Source organism: Hypomesus nipponensis, chromosome 22 (assembly GCF_054491055.1).
Source record: "Hypomesus nipponensis isolate SF chromosome 22, ASM5449105v1, whole genome shotgun sequence".
NCBI classification, from domain to species: domain Eukaryota; kingdom Metazoa; phylum Chordata; class Actinopteri; order Osmeriformes; family Osmeridae; genus Hypomesus; species Hypomesus nipponensis.
In genome coordinates, this window is record NC_140382.1 from 18,789,623 (window position 1) to 18,800,000 (window position 10,378).

Genomic DNA, 10,378 nt, shown 5'->3' on the forward strand with positions numbered 1-10,378 from the left:
GCCCCCCCCCCCCCCCCCCCCCCCCGTCGGGCCGCTCGGCATTCTGGGGGCTCTTCCTGTCGAGCAATCAACAGCTTAAAAAAAAAAAAAAACATTTTTATTCCGTCTGGGGCCTGATTCCAATCAGGAGACTTCTGCAATAGAAAAATAAGATCTGCTGCTTTGGGACAGAAGACAGACAGACAGACAGACAGACAGACAGCTCCACAAGGTCTACAAGTCACTCGCTCCATGTCTTGAGGAGTTGGAGGTCAGGTCAGCCGTTCACTAGCCTTCTTTAGCCCTCTGTATATTTTTAACTGTCTTTGACTTTGTCTACTGGAAGGAGCCAAACGCCGAAGGAAAACCACACAGAGCTGGTCTCTGTCGCCCAGTCCTTTTGTACATTTGGAAAAGGAGTTCTCTGGACCTTTGCTGTTCCCGCGCTACGCGCCATAACATGAAGGAGGCCTGAAGGTGGGACTCCTGCTCTGGTCCCAGGCCTCAGGCCACTAATAAGCTCTACCATCCATGAGAAGGTCCAACAGCAGTGTCACAATGTGAGAAACAAGCATTACGGAAGGAAAGCTTTGCACTTTGGCTGGGAGAGGGAGGATTTATTGTCTAGTTTGTGTGACTATAGGGAAAGGGAACTCACTGATCATAAGAGTTGATTATACCTGCTGTAGACTTACAGTAAAGGCTTCCGATTATGGAGCTACAAACCTAATGTCCTTTGTCCGTTTAGAAATCGGGACTATACTGTTAAGCAGCTATTTATTTTTTAAGGTGGGTGTGTCCTTTTTCTATGAATATTGGGTTCTCCTGTTTTCAGGGTCTTTGGGGAAGGGTTGACACTTTAAGTTGTTTTGTAATGCATTTTTCTGTGAATGTGAAATGTAATTGAAGCTTCCACGTATCCTCAGTAATGAAGAGACAAACTGAAAGACTAAAAAACAACAAGTTAATATTTAATGGTGTGGTTGGAGTGCAAACTCTGCCGACAGCGTCCCCGTGCATAATTCAGCCAAGCGAACGAGCTTCGCGCCATGTATAATTCTGTCCAAACGTTCGACATAACTGTCTCAGCGTGAGGGATGCGCGGGTTATGGGGTTTTCTGTTTGTTAGAAGCCTTGATGAACTGGTTGTGGTTTCGGGGAAAATATTTAATGTGCTTGAATGAAACGCTTCGACTGGAAAACAGGTCTACTTACTCATCTTCTGACAGGCAGAACCGAGAAGGCACTTGATGAGTAGATGGGTTGATTAATTGGTGAATCTTTTTTGAAAAGCACTTTCGGCTGCGTCTTGCTTTTTTCTGCAGTGGGTTTGGGCCTGTGAGGGGTTTTGTCGATTAAGTGTAGATATTTAATGGACATTCTTATTTAAATTGATGAAACTAAATGACTTGTGGTTTTACCTGAGGTTAGGCAATGCTTTGAGATGTGCAAGCTACATTTGATAGCCATAAGACACGGCCACAATAACTGCTTATGAAAGCTGTTTTAACGATAATATTTCTACTGTAGGCTACAGTCTATCAACTGCTGTTAGTTTCAAAGCCATTAGGATGTAAAACCTAATTCGACTAGTCTACATCAACAAAGCTTTACTTTGATGCCGTAAGCACCGGAGGGACTCGCTCCCCTAAATGTCTGGGATCAATTGTACAGAAACCGTCAAAAAAAACGTCAAAATCAGGATTTCAATATGAAACGCCCCCAGACCATGGCTCTGAACATCTGTTCACCTCCACGGCTGTGTGAGCGTACCTTTCTGGCCCGTCAGATGTCTTTCCGGTGCCTTCCGAGCCGTGATGAGAAGATCCTCTCTTTGAAAGGTTCTCTCACAGATAAGAAAACGGCTTCTGTAATTGCCTCTCCTGTCTCAATCACCTCCACCCAGCTCAGGCTTTTAACGCCATCCATTATTCAAGACAGCGTTTTTCTGCAAGTTCTTCAGGCGGAAGAAAAATGAGAAGCTAGACGTGTAGAAAACGAGTCGTTATTATGCGTGTCGTTCAAAATACACTTGAGGGGTATTTCGGTTTAACAGAACAGGATATAGGCTACTGTAACTTGTCGGATTCAACTTCTTGCCTTTATGGAAGCTTAACCACGAGCATACGATCCTTTGGTTCCTTTGTAAGAATGAAATGAAGTATAGGCCTCGCACTAATGAAGACGCATGCTGGACAGAAATTAATTACTATTGGAGGTGATAATGCTCACACTAAATTAGCCACATTTAAAAGGTATTAGCCACTGCACAATATAGCCTACATTTCAATGTTTGGTTTTTTCTTCAGTGAAGCCTTCGGTTCGTAGAAAGTCCTAATGTGACCCTGTCAACAAAGTGCCACAGAAACGATCAATATCCTACCGTTTGTTTTCTTGCGCTGAGTTGAACAATTTAGAGAACGCGTATCCATTTTCCCCAGACAATTAAGCACCAAGATTACCTGAAGGCATTGATTAGTTTATCGGATTTGGCTTGTGGTGAAAATGGAGGACTTTGTTGATTCCTTGCAGCTTTCAAAGACTTTTGTAAGACTTTGGAATACCATGCCCTGTATAATGTTCATGCTGCTTTTTGTAAGTAAGATGTCGCTTCTATGAAACTCCGTGCGAGTATAATGTCAATCATCCTGCCATGTAAATCAACAATAAAGATTTTAAACGTAGTCATTGATCTACCTTGTTGGCTTTTCCCCAATCCCCATGTAGATTATTCTGTGTTTTCTGTCATGTTAATGGAAATCGATTAGCCCATCGGAAGTCAGGCTGCATGTTAATCAGTCCCAATCACTGGTCGGGGAATTATTTTACTGACTCGTGTGGTTAGCGCTCCAGGAAATTGACTAATTACTGTAGGTCCTAGTCCAGACTAACATGACTATCACTTCTCAGTAAATCAGGTCAAACATTCAAGTAGAAATGTGTTAATTTACTCAGCAGTTATCCAACCCACACATGGAATCTCTGCTAATGCAATTTGAATTACTATTAATGTGGTGTATCCTTCCTTCAATTTGAATGTTAGTAATCATTAGTGAACCTTGATCTGTACATAATCGCTCAGATTTTGCGCATGATTAATTGCATACTTTCTCTGCTCACCAGGGGGCAGCAGAAACAAAATGGTGGTAGCTGTTTTTTTTATTTAAATGTAGCCTACCGGTAGGCCTATATTTATGTCAGATATGTTTCTCTCGTCTGATGGACGTATGAGTTTCGAGAAGATCGACACATCTTCTGATCTGTTCAGACTTTGTTCCCCTGGGATTAGGAGCCTTGTGGAACTAACAACCTTTAGAACATCATCTGTCATTGGTGCCTTCGCTGTCAGCTACCGTCTGGGATTGGTCGTGGATTCGGTTCAACTCTTACGCCTAAGGAGATTGGACAGCTTGTGGCTTGCAGACAGGAACCTCTGCGACCTGTCTGCCTTCACAACACAGTGCTGTACGTCTGTGTTCTGCCTGACGTCCAGTCTGAGGGAGGGGGAAACAAACAGAAGAGCGGACGCAGACAGACAACGTGATACGACTGCACACAAGTGCTGTGGGCAGTAAGGTATGCTCTTCAAAGTCCTCTGTGAAGTAGAGAAAGAAGTTCCTTGAACTATGTTAATGTTTATTTAAGAAAGGACTTAGGAGTCCATTATGTGCCAGATTTAGCCACACAGGTTCATTTTTATCAGTTCTTCAGGGGAGGACAGGGGGGATGTGTCTGGGTCAGGGGAGGACAGGGGGGATGTGTCTGGGTCAGGGGAGGACAGGGGGGATGTGTCTGGGTCAGGGGAGGACAGGGGGGATGTGTCTGGGTCAGGGGAGGACAGGGGGGATGTGTCTGGGTCAGGGGAGGACAGGGGGGATGTGTCTGGGTCAGGGGAGGACAGGGGGGATGTGTCTGGGTCAGGGGAGGACAGGGGGGATGTGTCTGGGTCAGGGGAGGACAGGGGGGATGTGTGTGGGTCAGGGGAGGACAGGGGGGATGTGTCTGGGTCAGGGGAGGACAGGGGGGATGTGTCTGGGTCAGGGGAGGACAGGGGGGATGTGTCTGGGTCAGGGGAGGACAGGGGGGATGTGTCTGGGTCAGGGGAGGACAGGGGGGATGTGTCTGGGTCAGGGGAGGACAGGGGGGATGTGTCTGGGTCAGGGGAGGACAGGGGGGATGTGTCTGGGTCAGGGGAGGACAGGGGGGATGTGTCTGGGTCAGGGGAGGACAGGGGGGATGTGTCTGGGTCAGGGGAGGACAGGGGGGATGTGTCTGGGTCAGGGGAGGACAGGGGGGATGTGTCTGGGTCAGGGGAGGACAGGGGGGATGTGTCTGGGTCAGGGGAGGACAGGGGGGATGTGTCTGGGTCAGGGGAGGACAGGGGGGATGTGTCTTGGTCAGGGGAGGACAGGGGGGATGTGTCTGGGTCAGGGGAGGACAGGGGGGATGTGTCTGGGTCAGGGGAGGACAGGGGGGATGTGTCTGGGTCAGGGGAGGACAGGGGGGATGTGTCTGGGTCAGGGGAGGACAGGGGGGATGTGTGTGGGTCAGGGGAGGACAGGGGGGATGTGTCTGGGTCAGGGGAGGACAGGGGGGATGTGTCTGGGTCAGGGGAGGACAGGGGGGATGTGTCTGGGTCAGGGGAGGACAGGGGGGATGTGTCTGGGTCAGGGGAGGACAGGGGGGATGTGTCTGGGTCAGGGGAGGACAGGGGGGATGTGTCTGGGTCAGGGGAGGACAGGGGGGATGTGTCTGGGTCAGGGGAGGACAGGGGGTGGTGTTGGGTTTGGGGACGACAAAGTACAGAGCAAAGGGCTGGTGTCCCATCATTTCCAAGTATTCAGCCCTTTTGTTTCAGAGCAGAGCTGTTCCAGGGGAGCAGTTCTGCTGGCGTACAGCAGGGTGGTTCGACCTGTCTGTGGAGAGAATGCCGTCCTGAACATCTCTCTGTCTGCCTTTATCTCCCGGCTTGCAGCATGGGAGTCTGTTTAGAGTAGCACGCTCACAGGAGCACTTTGCTGCCTCGCTAGGATGGCTACGAGGCCCCAGCCCCACAGCTCCTCTGCCAATGTGAAACCACTCAAGTGATTTCCAGTCTGGTGCAATTTCCTGGTGCAGTTGGACAAGTTAACCCTTTATTTGTGGCATGTGGACGCTGTGAAATCAGCTCATTTTATCCTTTATTCTGTTTTAAAGAGGTTTAAGTGGGTAGATCTGTCTGTCTATCCATCTATATCTCTATCCCTCTTTTTTCCTATCCATCCGTCCGTCCGTCTGTCTGTCTGTCTATAGTCTCTACCAACCACAGAGACCAAGAAGGGGGCTGAACCACCCTGGGAGAAGCAGCCATGGGAACCGCCGTGGACTCAATTGGAACACTTAACAGGTATTGGACTGGCTTTCGGCGTCACAGCATAGGGAAAGCCCCACCCTTATGGCTAAACTGAGGTCTTGGAGATTCAGATTATTGGGACTTGTCAAAGAGTAATAACTTGAGAGATTGTATCTTTGAGTGGTGGACTGGGGGTGGGCTCATGGGACAAGCCAGCGTCCGACTTCTGTATTAGTCTCTCTCTCTTTTATGCTCTCTCTGTCTTGTTCTCCTCTTTCTCCTCAATTTCTCTCGCTCTGTGGTTCACTTGGAGTAGTCTGGAGGTTTGAAACACAGCCCTCCAGCTACCATCAGCCCTTGCCTGAAAAATATGGATCAGGAAGATTTTCTGAGTTATCTCAGCATATTACAGTGTAGATATATTTGACTATTTTATATAACTTTGACCATCAAAGTTCAGATGCCAACCTTTGATTTCCTCCATTCTTCTCTTTTTGCCTTGTCCTCCCTCTTCCCCTTCTCCTCCTCCTCTTTCTTCTCTTCTTACTCCTCCTCTAACTGTATCCCCTCTTCTCCTCCTCCTCCTGTTCCCCTCCTCCTCCTCCTCTTTCTTCTTTTCTTACTCCTCCTCTAACTGTCTCCCCTCCCCCCTCTTCCCCTCCTCCTCCTCTTCCCCTTCAGCCCGTCCCTGGTGTGGGATGATGCGGGGCGAGGGCTCCTCAGGCTCGGAGGTCTTAAACCCTTCTGAGCAGAGACCTTGGTTCCCACCGGGGCGACCAGCAGGGTGATCCATCAGAGGACTGACAGGCGCAGGCCCGCGGGGGGCCCGCGGGGGGCCCGCTGGAGTCCCTCAGATGGGAGATTAAAGAAGACAAGCAGAGAGGGAAGAAAGGACAGGAAACTGGACAGGAAACCAGAGACGAAAGCAGCTTGGGCAGCCTGGAGGCGACGGGGCCAAAGCAGCATCCCTGCGGCCGTGTTTGGGTCCAGACACACGGCCTGTGGAGGCGGTCTGGGAGCCAGTCAGACGTCCTCTGTGGAGAGATGAGCTCCAGGAGGGGTTTTCACGACTCCCTCCTGGAGCTGTAGGATTAATAGGAAGCCTGTCAGTGGAGAGGAACAGCCGAGTCATAATGAGAAAATGGCACAGGATCTCGCTTCTCGTTAGGTTGGGTGTGTGTGTGTGTGTGTGTGTGTGTGTCTGCCTTGGAGTGAAAACAGTCTACCTGCTTCGTACTGTCCACTCACTTGCAATTCGTCTGGGCGTAAATCAATGATTTATCGGCCTCTACCCACAGAACCCAGTGGAGTTATACCTTTTTTGTAGATATTTACGAACGGTTCGTCATTCTGGTCTCCTCTTGGATGTGAACTGAGAAGACTACGCCACTTGGGAGCTGCTCACCTGGAAAATTAGATACTTAGTCTGGAGAATGAGGCAGAATAACCCTTTTCATTACAAAGACATGTTTACAGACAGCAGCGACAGTATAAGGAGAGGAATTCTGCAGAGTAACTCATCTGGTTGTCGTTAGTTCTTGGAGTTATTCTAGTCATTCCACAAAGCTCCATCGTGATCAATAATAATGTGTTCATTTAGCAGACACCTATCCAAGCAGACGTATGGGGAAGCAGGGGTGGGTGATTTGAACCTTGATCTGAAGTCAAATGCTATAACCACAGAGCTAATCCCAGTTCCTGTGGGGGTTACTTCCATTCTGCTTGTAGACATTGACTTGTAAGATAAGATGGTGAAACCTACCTTCACATCTTGGATGAAACAACATTACAGAACGCAAAGCAGCTGTTAGTGTTAAAAAGATGTCTCGCTTGATTGGAGTGGAATCAACCCAGCTACAGTCTGACCATGTAGGAGATCGGCTGTGTGCTGCTGTGCCTGTCTGACAGACAGTTATCTGGATCTAAACGTCCGACAGGCAGGGAACGCCAATAAATTTCAACCTGAAGATAGCGTGACAGCCCCGTATTCTATCTCCACTCCACACTGGAATGGTATCCACAAACTGGAGTAAACCACCTGTAGTAAACCACCTGTTATCTAAAGCCTAACAGGGTTGCAAATCCCCACAGTGTTGGGTGGAGGGGGGGGGGGGGGGGGGGTAGAACTTTCGCTATAGAACTCAGCAGATGCCTATCTTTTAATTTAGCATGCTATGGAATGCAAATGATATTACCTCTCCTGGGAAAGTAAAAATGGAGGATAGACTTAGTTTTAAATCACTGTAGAACTCTATCTCCCATTTTAACTGCCCGTTCAGCTATTTGAACTCATTTTGGTCTTTAAGCTTTTGTCGATTCATTATTTTAGTTTAATTACTCGTTAAATTTGCACAGCTAGCCACCCTGTGGCATTTTATACAATAAAATTCGTTATTTATGGCTTGATCTCGTACCCATTACAGAAATGAAACCCTAATGGCAGGACAGGCACATTGTTTCAAATCCAATTTTATTTGTACAAGCATTTTTGGATTTAAGGTCACAGAGGGTTTGACATAGGCCTACACCTATAGAACTGCACATAAACCAACCTGAACCCCCAAGGAAAATTTCCACGAAAATAAAGAGAGAATGGTTTGAACAACAACAACAAAACCTTGGGATGAGCCGATCAGTGAGGGCTCCCCTCCTTCAGAGACAGACAGTGACACACAGAGAGTTGCAGCCAGGCTGGACACAATCATACAGCAAGAGTAGAGACAAACAGGTCATGTGCACACCGGCAGTGATTTACTCCTGAGTCATGTGCTGCTAAACCTATTGTATAAACCACTTAAGCCCCTCCTTGGTGCCTCACCTCATTCTCAGTCTACTCCGGTAGGCTACAAGTGACAGTTTGAAGGTGTCAGAATGTCGATGCGAGATCTCTTTCTGGCTGCTCCGCTTTCTCTCGGCCCCTTCCTCTTCATTTCCCTTAAGTCTCTCTCTCTCTCTCTCTCTCTCTCTCTCTCTCTCTCTCATTGACAAACAACTGGATATAGCCTATTTTTCTCTATCTTTCTGTCGTTCAACTCTCTCACGCACGCGCACACCATACCTACCAGTGGGGTCGTATTTTGCACCTCACAGTTGTGTGTGTGCTCACACGACCATAAATTACAGCTGTAATTGTCAGGATGAACTATAAGGGTATGGATTCGTCTGTTCCCCACATCACAACGAAGAGCCGCAGTCTCCTGTATAAATTGAAAATCCAGCTGATAGCCAGAGCCATTAGCTCTGCTGGTGCTGTGAGGAAAAGGGCCCGAATTTATTGCCTGGCTTTTCGCTGTGCTTATTGTCGTGGAATGTAGAGTATTCGCTCAGTTTCAGTCAGCTTCCGGATGCTTCGTGCTGTAGTGTTTATACGCTTTACCGAAGTTATCACCCCTATCGCTCCTTTAATTACACCCATCAATCACTATATCTATCTATCTATCTATCTATCTATCTATCTATCTATCTATCTATCTATCTATCTATCTATCTATCTCTTTTACCAACTCAGCCCTCCGGAGACAGGGACTTGATATCCTTTATCCTGCACAGAAGCTTTGAAAATAATCGAAACATCTAGAATAACCGTCCAGGGAGCACTATATTTGACTCTATGCTGTCTCAAATGGTGGTTCTTTTTTTAGATAAAATGTAGTGTACAGAGAATAGGCTTCGGTGCCGTGTTTGTTCTCTCACCCCGTCAGTGCTCACGCTCAAGCTACATCCTCCAGTTAAACTGGTCAAGCCAAACATGGAGTTGGTTAATCCCGTGTTATTCTTGTATCAAACACACACGCACACACAAACAATCAGATTAACTTTATTTTACTCACTCACTATTAACTCTAGCCAACTGTGAGCAAGTCTGGCTAGATATATCCCCCCTCAGTATTTGAAATATTAATCTCAATTTAAAAGTGTTATAATAAAATATATTTCAGGGACGGATTTATTAACTTTATCAAGGATGTATTTTACATAAGCTTTAATGATTGTATTTAACATGCAGATTAATTTCACTTCTCACTACTAATAAAACAATGACATATTCGTCTGCGTGTGCATGGATAGTTTACAAACTTTACATAATAGACTCCTAATTACACAAAACACGATCATACAGCTATAGGCTAAGTCCCTCGAGACTCGCTCGACCTCCATGAGCTGTGTGTTATTGGTTACCAGGCAACGTATTCGCTCCACATGGCTGCGTCATTTCCTGGTAAGCAACGGTCTTGAGCGAGGCACAGCCGCTTTTATCTGCACGGTAAGCCCTCGAAGAGAGAGAGACCTGAAAAGGTCTAGGTCAACGCAGGAGACAACAAGCAACTTTGACGCCAGGTCACAGACATTTATGTGTAGGCTAATTTTATACTCGATTTTAAGACAGACCTGGATGTCTACAAGTTATTTGGGACACTTTAACCTCGAGCTTGGTGCATTTTAAGCCAACTCCAGAAGGCTATGAACTTCAGTCACAAATAGAAGCACTAGCCAAACGAACTTATTTCAAGGACATCAGGAAGCGTGCGTTCTCTTCTACCGTGCGCTGCTCTGTGTGATGGAAGTTCACGAATTTTGTGGGACTATTTCATCATGCGCTCTTTTCTTGCGTCCGTTTGTGATGTGATAGCGGCGGACACCGGAGACAGCTCGGGGACTACCTGACCTCTTTATACAGGAAAACAAGACCGCAGCTAATGACACAGACATCGCTTTTGTCGCCATCGCTGATCTGGCAGTATTAACAGGGTTGTGAGTTTTTTTTTTTTAATGCACGCTAAATTTACATGCTCCTTTTATTATTTTGACGCATACACTTGTTACGCATGACTCCCTGAAGTTCGAATGTTTTTTGTTGTTGTTGAACGGTATTAGAATGATGACGGTCTTACAGGATCTCTTTCATAAAAGGATCTGAACTGAAGCTTGAGTCGTTTCCTTTGCTGCTGGAAGCCGCGTCCTGAAAGAGTGGTGATACAGACGGTTGGATACAGCCAGCAGTCAGAGCCGGCCAATATGGCTAATGCCCGACTGAACGTCCTCCAGGAATCGCAATGCCACACTCCA

General features: G+C 47.1%; 1 protein-coding gene across 3 annotated transcripts in view; it reads left to right on the plus strand.

The window, feature by feature from the left end:
• Window positions 1-9,555: 9,555 nt before the first annotated feature.
• The window catches only part of whrna (whirlin a), a 66,037-nt gene continuing 65,214 nt past the window's right edge, over window positions 9,556-10,378 (plus strand). For all 3 annotated transcript variants that reach the window (XM_084686962.1, XM_084686963.1, XM_084686964.1), the window contains exon 1: window positions 9,556-10,378. This exon is cut by the window's right edge and continues 829 nt beyond it. The gene's annotated coding sequence lies outside the window, so the exon portion shown is untranslated.